Here is a 10,781-nt window from a genome sequence, read left to right as displayed (position 1 = left end):
ACACACATGAACGCTCGTACCAGGATGCCGCTTGCAGCAGTTGGCCTCTTGCCAACCGATCTCTCCAAATTAAAAGATGATAATGGTGACGACAAAAACGCATCGCTTTCTCTCTGATATGCAGGACAGAGGCAGACCTCACAGAGCAGGCAATTATCAACTATACATTTTTCAAAGAAGAATTAACCTTCCATAATGCTCCCTTCTCCTTATCAGCCTGGAAATATAATGCAGCTTGAGTGGAACTCCACATTCAGGTCTATGAATATATAAACTGATCAATATCCCCTTTCTGCAGTGGGATTTTAATTGCTTTTAATCCCAGCACAGTAAAGGGGGGGAAGAGGGTTCATCACCTACAGTGTGCCTTTGTATAACAGAGTAGTAAGAGCATGTATAGCTACGTATGTGTAATGAAGTAAGAGTGCACTGTGAAACTGCATTCATCCAATGGAATAGGAACAGAATGTGCAGCTATGAATGTGTAATGGAGCAAGAGAACACTGTGCAACTGCATGCATCCAACGGAAGATGCAGAATGCAAGTAAGAGAACATGCAGCTACATATGCCTGATGGAATAATCACAGAAAGCACAAGCAGCTATTTGTTGAAAAGGTACCTTTCGATGTGGATGACAACTGAAAGTATTCTCTAAATCACTGTTTAAAATACGTATTTATTTGAAGTTGTCAATCCCTTACGTATTTTGGGGCCAGTCATGCGCCCCTGGAGGGAAACATGTAGCATGTCTCAGAGAGGAGTTCAGAGCTCATCCACCACTTTCAACCTCTAAGACCGTTTCCCAACATTTGTATGCCTGCGGCGCAGAACCAGCTCACCCAGCTTCACCCTGTCTGAGGGCATTTTCGGGCCACACCCAACCATGCTGTGTGCAGGCTGTGGGATTGGGGAAAGTGCTGCCACCCCTCCTGCCTCCCCAATCCTCCCCCCCAGTATTGACTGATCTCTCCAGGTGCAGCCAGTGTAAAATAGAGAGGCCCCATTATGCTCACAGACTGATTTTACCCCGCATTTTAGTGATCGATTCCTTAAAGATCCTTCACGGTAAACAGCGAGGCCTGCTGGTTGGAGAGTGCGCAGGGGGGCCGGCTGAAAACTGGCACCCTGCCACGCGACGCTGGACTCCAAAATCTCATCTATACCACAGTACCACCCACTGGCCACCTGTGGCACTGCGACCCATACCACATCCAGGCAATTTCCTTGAGCCTGAAGTAAAAAGACTTAAGCTCTCTAATAACTCATTACAGTGCTTTGAAGCAACTTTTTTTTTTAAGAACCACATGAAACCTCACACTAAAAGCATATCACACTACAACCGATAAATAATTGATGTGCGCTGCAATAACAAGAAATGAACCATCACTTCAGTGTGGCCGTGCTCTCCTTCACAGTACCACCAACAAAATGTTTTCAAGAGTAATGAACACATAATAAAAATTTAAATTATCAATGAACTAATAGTTTAAATTAAAAACAGCTTGTTTGAGAAGAGTACTGAAAGAATGAGTGACACACTGATGGGGATGTGAGCTATGTTTGGGATGTGAGCTATGTTAAACGCTGTAGTTTTCTCCCTGAGGCTTTAGTCTCAGAGCAGTCAACAATCTAACAGAGTAGCTACAGCAGATTCACTGCTAGAAAGGGAACTCACTGCACAGAAGCCCTATGCACGCATACCGCTTTTTCCAATACGTCCCTGATAGCTTTGTCAATACTTACTAATGAAAGCCATTTTATTAATGCGTCAGCTATCTAGAATGGCAGGGTTACTTTAATTTGAAGTAATGGATATTTACTGATCTATTGATTTATGGATAGAACAATTAGCGCATTGCCTCAGTGGGACTGAGGAGCTGTGACAGAGAAGGTGTGAGAGACGGGAGCTCGGCGGGAGCACTGTCCCCCTGCTGCGACTTCACAAAGCGCTGACACGTCAAAGCTGCTAATGCACATGTGAGCGTACAGGAATAAGGCTTGAACTCTGACAGTCGCGAGGCTGGTCACGAGAGCACGGGTCAGGATCACGGTTTGTGCATTCTGTTCATGTGAGCATTAGCAGAGAGGTTGATCTTGTGTCAGTTTTGTGAACACTAGCTAATCTGGGGATGGCTTCATGACTTTTCCACCGTGTGCCCAAGAGCCATCCACTTCCCAGGTGCTCTGGGCCAGCGGCCACGTGCCAGGGACAGTGGGCACGGGATCAAGGCCCACGCCAGCCCCGCTGAGACCATATGCCACTCCTCATGGACAGGAGTGACTGCGATGTCCCCGAACTCCCCTGCTAATCGAATCAAATCTAAACCGACAGAGTCATTTAGAGGCAGGGCTGCACAGAGGGACAGAGACAGCACTCAGTAACTCGCGAGTTTAATTGAAATTGTTGCGCTAACAGGCTGAGGTGTGGAACTGTGGGTAATCGAGAAATGAGGATAAAAAGGTCTGTGTGTGTGTGGGAGGGGTTTGGAGGGTGTGGGTTGTGGGGTGCGTGTGTGTGTGTGTGTGTGTGTGGCTGTTTGTAAATGCATGTTTGACCTTTTATTAATTCTACATTTTATTGTTGCCGTCTGTACCTGTCCCAGTGAGACTCATACATACGTGTGTGTGTGTGTTTGTATGTGTGTGTGTGTGTAACTCTGTGTGTCAGCGAGAGCGAGCAAGCTCTTGAAAGAGAGAAAGACTAATATTTATAGGTTTGGTAGATGTGTCACTTTGTGGTCAGTGTGGTTTCTCTGTATGGCCAGTGTTTTCTGACAAATGACCCTGCACAGGAAGGTCTAGAACTGAACTAAAAAAAAAAAAAAAAATTCTTACAGAGAGGAAACCCATGTGTGCAACATCTGGTCAATGTACTGACCCAGCAGCTCCACTTGCTCCCTCAGGGGAAAGAGCTCTGCTATAGCATCTGCAGCATGACAATACTAATGTACTGCGAAAAACCACATCTACAACCTTGTGTGAGGTCTGCCTGGCCACTGGTCATCAGATCAGTGTAGGAAGCTACCATAAAATGGGACCAGGCTAATCTTAGAGCAGCAGTGTATGTTAAACTGCCAATGAACGTGTTGGGAATGAGAAGCTAAAAATGGAGCTTACGTGCCAGATAGAAGCTGTGACATGTGATGAGTGGCATATTTACACCTGCAGACTTACACGAGACTTACACCCCACCTGAAGTTGTGTAAAGACCCCCTCCTCCACCAAATACATATACACACACGCACACACACACACACACACACAGAAAAATTCATCTCAGACACACATTAGATGGGATGCTGTGAGAAATATTAGACACATGCAAAGAAAAAACAGGAAAAATGCCCCCTCCCTTGGCTGCATATGGTTGAGATAATCACGCCTGCATCAGTGCTGTATTTCTCCTGCCTGTGTCATGCCTTTAAGAAATAACCAGTAATAAACCATACAGTTACATTTAACTGTAACCACATGAAAACCACCCATTTACAGTAACAATCATCTTTTTCTCTCTCCAACTGACAGATGTGATTTGTTCTGTTGCATACTAAAGAAGCCCTGCAGAGAAGTTAACTGAGACAAAAAAGTAATTTAATATGATGATAACGATTCAATCTTTAGCACTGGATATTTGGTCAAAGATACAGCTGATTGAGTGTGTGCCACACCTGCAGAGCACAGGGGATGGGAGCAGTCCACTCTGATGCAGTGGAAATGTGGGGGGGGGGGAAACAGCATGTGTCAACTGCCAGCAATGCTCTCATCCCTGTCAGCTGTTTGCGCTACGCCACATTACCTCCCAGACTGTCATGTGAAGCACTGGCTTTGTGTTTCAGAGGAAGTCACAGCATTTGTATCAAAAAGCCAAGCAGCACATCTGTAAGGGACACCCCCTCCCCATACACACACACACACACACACACCTCCCACGCGCTCCTGGATCTGAACCCTACGATCTGAAGGGGAGCCAAGGAAACAGCATGAAATGCAAACCTCCTCAGAGACACAGACACACTACAGTTATTTAGACATTATTTAGAAGCATCTCAAACGCGCACAAACATATGCACATGCAAGTGCATACACAGTGCAAACATCCAGCTGTTGAAGAAAGAGGGCTGAAACACAAACGCAACATGAACAAGGAGTAGAGGGCAGAGTAAAAGCACACGTGTAGGCCCAGAGACTCAGAGGAAAGTTCAGGTGCAGGAAATGATTAGTGATAATGCTGAAACCACAGAGGAGAGGAAGAGGGGACTGAAACAATCACATGAATCACTCAGACAACGTCGGGACGTACAAAACAAGCTTTCAGAACAAGGAGGGATTCAAACACATTAACAGCCAGCACGTCGCTGACAGCGCTGGGAGTGGAGCTTCTCTGAGGAGCTGCCACGCTACTGAGCGCGCTCCATTACCAAGGGTGCACCGCAGGTTTGTTGTGGGGCAGACAGCCGTTCTGCGCCAGTGGAGCGTCGCTTGCGAGGTGCATAGCATTCCTAAAACTCCCAGATGGTAAACCAAGCACGGGCTCCACTAATCAGACACCAGACTCTCACCTCTGTCATGTGATTTACCGGCAGCCAATGGTAAGACGGTGGCTGAAAAACTTGCTTAATGGATACCTACTGTATGAGGGTCCTACAGATGGGGTGCGCTGCCTGTGAATCACCCCCTGCCAACACAATGGACTCCGCTATGAAGTACACAGAGACAGAGGTTTCAATAGAACTCAATACGCACTCAGCACACTGGCTTCCCAGACATTCCGAAAGTGAAAAGAATTCACACCCACTCATCATGCCCTTAAAAAGAGCTACTACAATGTTAAAGGGGACATTTACCAGTCGAGACACTGTTTGATGAAACCCCTCTGAAGGGAAAAGTGCTTGATCGTTTGGGTCGAGTCTGTCTCAGAGCAGCAGTACAGTAGAAGCCCAGTCTCAGCTTGAGGAGCACTTGAAGCCCTGTAAATATGTCCTGTCCACATGAACACTGGCATTTCAATACTCCCAAAACTCTCAGCGACAGATCATAAACAACAAGATAATACAGTGCTGACCCATTCCCCTATATCTGCATGTATTTAAACTTACATTGATGGAATCGGTATGGTTAAATACTTTATCTAAAATGACAAGGATGTTCTTAAGCACTAGTGATGCATTTTATTTTTCATATTCAATTTATTGTGGTCCCAGGACTGTCAAACCAGTGCACTTTAAAGGCTATCATCACCAATACAGCATGGTAGTGGGTACTGACTGAGAAGCTCTTGCTACTCCATAGCTACACAGGGCTCTCTCTGGACAGGGGAGACACAAGACCATGTGCACAGTCAGAGAGAAAGACAGGCGAGAAAGAGAGAGTACTCAGTCTATTTCAAAGACAGAGAAACAGGTGAGGAAGAGAGAACAAGAGAAAGAAAGAAAGAAAGAAAGAAAGAGGGACAACAGTTAATAATTCAAACACAGACAGGCAAGAGAAAGAGAGTGCATTCTAGCACAGACAGCCAGAGACAGGCGAGAGAGACAGACTCAGAGAGCAGTCAGCCAGAAAGGAAAGAATCTTCAAAACAACTCAATTCTGAAATTTGATTTTCAGGCACAAGAGTGTTTAGATGAAACCAAACCATCAACAAGATCAAACACTGTATTTCTGAAATGTTGATCTTCATATTTAGAAAATTTTACAAAGTGATACGCAATGAACAGTCACAGTGAACCACCGAGTACACAATATAATGGCTGGCAGGGTTCTGATGAAACTGAAAAAATTACTCTCTCTCCTACAACAGATATCACAACCCAGAATAAAACACATTGTGGAACCTTCATCCCCTTTACACCGCCACACAATATAATCATGTTACAACACAGGATAAACTTTCAGTCCAATTACAATGCAATGCAAGTTACAACAGTTATAACCTGTTACGACACACTATCACCAAATTTCCAGTTCTAACACTACAAACAGTAACCCCATTCCCAGTTATAACACTACCCTATCTCAGAGCGAGGCACAGGGCCACAGAGTTTCAGGCAGACATGGTGTAAAAAACAGCAGTACCAACAGTGATATTTAAAATAATGGATGCACCAGAGAGAAATGCTAAATGAAGCAGGAAGAGAGATGCTACAGAGTCAGACAGCCAGCAGGGTTTTATTTCTGTGTTTCTCCTGCTTTGAACAGAATGATGTCTGACACTAGACTTACCGCCATCCTTCTGCCATTTGTAGCTAACGTGAGAATAAATGTCACACTTCAGGGACAGCTGCTGGAGGTCTGAGTCACGCCTTAATGCTAATGTGACTAAACTCGTATTGAAATGCACAAAATGTGAATAAAAAAATGAGACTGGCTGCCCCATCAAATTGCAAACATTTCATAAAACAGTGAATGTCAATTAGCACAGTTTACAAAAAATGACTCCCGCATAATAGATGCAGACAGGTTCAGGAAGGCACTAATGACATCATTACAGACCTTTTCATCCAAAAGTATTTCACAGTCTGTAAACTGTGGATAGCGATTGCTGGTATCATCAGGGAGCAGTGAAAATGGATAGCTGCTTCAAGTTAAAAGCTGCTTTCCAAATTTCACCTTGTGATCAAGAGTCCAGAACTTCAACCCCAGAACTGCATGCTGCCCTTTGCTTTAAAAATGTACATATTCTGGCAGGGAGACACAGGTGGGTGCACTGGGCTTCCCCCATCTGACACACAGAAGAGCAGACAGCAGGTCTACAGACAGACAGCAGCCTGAGGAGATGAGTGAGCGCCCCCTGCTGAGGGAGATGCAGGGTGGATTAATGCACGGCTCCCGCAGAGTGATATTCCACTTTAACTAGGCCCTGCGTGCACAGACACCGCATCTCCAAAGGCCACCAAATCCCGCTATAAACTGAGCGCTCTGCATGCAGCCCATGGCACAGGCCTTCCAAACACTAAGAGATTGCATATATCTGAATCAATAGAAATGATTATTTTAAAGATCGTTTGTTTCTCTTCTTCATTCCCTCACCCCCTCCTTATGGACTCCACTTTCATCTCTCCCTTTTCCTCTCGCACATTATTTGCCTGCCAGGCAAATTCCCATTTACTTAGCGCTACCCAGCCTATTCCACCACCACGCTTTCATATTAAACATCAATATCCTTTTCCATACCTTTTCTAATGTACTTTCTGTCACTCTTAATAACCCCCTTCTCCCTCTGCAATTAAGCTTTACTGCCAGTAAAAACAACAGCACTCATAGACTAGCGGTTGGCTAAAGCCATGAAAGAGCTGTTGAACATATACATACATACACTGTCAAGAGTTTATTTTCCCATCAATATTTTTTTGTTCAATAAAGCAATAGATTGATGCACTTTTATTAGCTAGCTGTAGCAATTGTACTAGTACTGATAGTATTGCAAGTTTTGGGAATGCACATGTCTACAATCAATTAAGACCGACAGAGATTTATTTATTCTAGTGTATTTTGTCACAGTTCTTTTTAGCCAGGAGCTACGTATGAGACCCGACTCCATTGCCACAGAATCAATTCTTTTAAAAGAGCTTTTATGCAGTTTTTACAGTAAGGCCATAAATCAGAGAAAACATGATTTTTCAAAGAGGAAGTATTTTTAGATTATGAGGCTTCATGAAGATTAATACGAGGACAATATTGAGAACAATATCTGCCTCAAGATATCTGCAAGTAGTTGTCACAGACAGCATAATTTTAACCTTTTTATATTATAATGTTTATAATGTTAATCTTATTTTTAAAAGATTTTAATAGGAATCAATGGAAAGTGTCTTTCAAAATAATTTATTTTTCTCTTATTCACAGCTTTCAGACATGACAATCTTATGTCACATGTCAGTGCATGTGATTTACATAACTCTACATCTACAAACAAAAGCAGCCGTGAGTTTGTGACTGAAAATAGCACCCACTTTAAGTCCAAAGTTACAGTTGCTTGACTAAGATCAGTTCATGTTCCTGTACTGGATCAGTGTTTAGTGTTTTAGTTTCAGACAAACATAATGATTATGGGTAGATACAGTCTGAGCCAGCACATCTGCACTGTGTATGCGCAACAGTCTGTTGGTAAAAATGATTATGTTAAACGGAGAGTGGAGAGCAATACAGAACCTGGTTGACAAGGTGGTAGACACTGCCTCCGGCTGAGGGTTCACACAGCTAGGCCCCTGGCCATTAATTTGTTGGGCTCAAACCACATACAGGCATGTTCTAGCGCAGGAGGAGCCTCCTGCTGACATGGGCAGCAGTGTAACATAGTGGTAAGGAGCAGGGCTCATAACTGAAAGGTTGCTGGTTCGATTCCCCACTGGGGCACCGCTGCTGCACCCTTGGGCAAAGTGCTTAACCCACAATGGCCTCAGTAAATATCCAGCTATATAAATGGATAACCTTTGTAAATTGCGACATATTTAAGTCATGCTGGATGAGAGCATCTGCAAAATGACAATAAAGTAGTGTAAAGCTGAAGACTACAGCCATGGTCCACCTTCCTGTTATCACAGTCCCAGCATTGTGGAACCTTGAATAACCCCATCCTCTCCAGGCCTGAGGTTCAGAATGGAAGCTGAGCAACAATCAAACAGTAGAAATAAAGGCACGCTGTTCTCTTTGTGAAAGGAGTTTACCACAAGTGGATCTCCTAAATGCCACCCCACTCCCCATTGTCACACACTCACTCACTATCAGATAACTACGTGATCACGCGTCTCCACCTGCATGGAGGAGACAGGAAGGCGCGCAACAGCAGAACCCTTCACAAAGTCTGCACACGGACAAAATCTGCACTGGGCATTTGTGTTTTCTAAATGCGCCATGTGTTATGCGCTTATTGTCATAACTGATCTCGCTGCTGTGAGACGACGGAGCAGCGTGAGTGAAGAGGAGGAATGTAATGCTCAAAACAGGACACTTTTCTTCAGCTTGGCACTTTTATTGGCCGTTGGGGTTTATTCAAATTGGTTCATTTGCCGCTGTATAAAGATTGGAATTAAAGCTATAACTCAAACACCCATTACATGTAAAATGGAGTGTGTGGGGTTTTTGCTGGCTTCCTTTCATCATCACCATATCACCGCAGACAGCTGAGAGTTTAGGGTTCTGTGTTTATTGGAGGGAAGTTATGGTGAAACCATGCTGAGTGATGGGCCGGGTAACCAAAATAAAATTACACCTTGCCTAATAAATATCAGCATATTGAATAAGGGAAAAACAGAGAAGCCAATTTCTAGATTGTGGAGATGAGATAATGTTTTCTCATTTGTAAGCCTTTTTTGATGCAAATCTCTATGTATACAGACTGTGACCTTCAGCTGCACTGTAAGGAGCGATTGTGATTACAGAATGTAAGCTGCTTTTAAAAATGGATCTGGAAAGTCTAACATTCCAGCCAACACATTCCCCATGTTTTTACTCTGGACTCTCCTTCCACTTGTGCAGGAAGAGGAGTGAGACTGGCCATCACTTACACACTCATAGCAGGGGAGCTCACTGGCCTGGGGAACAACTAAATGGCTGAACTGGAATTAAAGGCTGCCAGTACTTCTGATGGATACCCTCTCCGTACAAGAGCTGTGGTCTGTGACACAGAGACAGGTTTGCACTGATGTCCCTGCACATGCAGAGAATACACTCATACTGTCCTATGCCCATATAAACATGCAGATTCAAAACAATTCAGTGTATTGCCTGCATTGTGTGTTAAGTTTGGGATCAGACAGTAACTATTAGACCACAGCCTTAATGAAAATAGTCATATTTAATGACAGAAAGCATCAGTCTATCATCTCTAACCCATGAGTACTGGTAAGAAAGACACTCCTTTTTTCACTGCTTCCCCCTGAACACAATGTCCCTCACCCTAATCAGAGCAAATGCTGTTCAATGGACACCAGCTGCTGAATGACTCGTGTAAATTTAACAAGTCCACAAGATGAAACAGAGAGTATAGCCCTTTTTTGCCTTCTTCTTCACTTCTCTCTAGGAAGGGCTCATGCCGGGCTGACAGGAATAATTCAACTCATGACGAACATACAACTAATATTTATAAAGTGTTCTCATGATGGCCATGATGAATGGCCATTTCTCACTTGTATGAACGTGTGTGTATGTTCATGTTTTTATAGCAAAGCTGCACAGAAAACAGCCTGCTATCTTTCTGTATCTGATAGGAATCTCAGTACAGCTTAAAGATGCAAATCAGTGTTTTCTTCCAAAGTACTTAACTTGTGTACACTTAACATGAGACTGATGACAGCCTTTCAGACTGTCTGGCTTGTTGGGCTTCAAGTGTTTAATTATGCGAAGCTACCATAAAGCTGCGTTAGAAACGATCTCAGAAAATTTGCCTGAAAAACACAGTGACTTATCTTCACACACTTATTGAGAGAGCACTTCCGTGAAAGAGCAGCGCATTTAACAGACATAATTGGCAACAGAGACTGATGAATTAATCATAATTAAAACATTGGCACTGTTGTGATGAATAGCAGTCATTTTTAAACCGGACAAATAAACGACAGTTTATTAAAAAATAAAATGCTGTCAATTAATGAACTGCTGTGATCAACTTTCCTTTGAGGCCTCAATAAAGAAGCCATGGAGGTGCAGCATAGACGTGCTGTGGATGCAGAATGAATATGCATTAGCATAGGAAATTTACATGTCTTTAGTGTACTGCTCAACAGCTGAGGTATATGTTTTCATGGCCCGAATATTCACCAAAATAAAAATCTTAAGAGGTTAT

The sequence above is a fragment of the Megalops cyprinoides genome, chromosome 15, assembly GCF_013368585.1.
Source record: "Megalops cyprinoides isolate fMegCyp1 chromosome 15, fMegCyp1.pri, whole genome shotgun sequence".
Taxonomy (NCBI): Eukaryota; Metazoa; Chordata; class Actinopteri; order Elopiformes; family Megalopidae; genus Megalops; species Megalops cyprinoides.
This window is presented reverse-complemented; position numbering follows the sequence as displayed.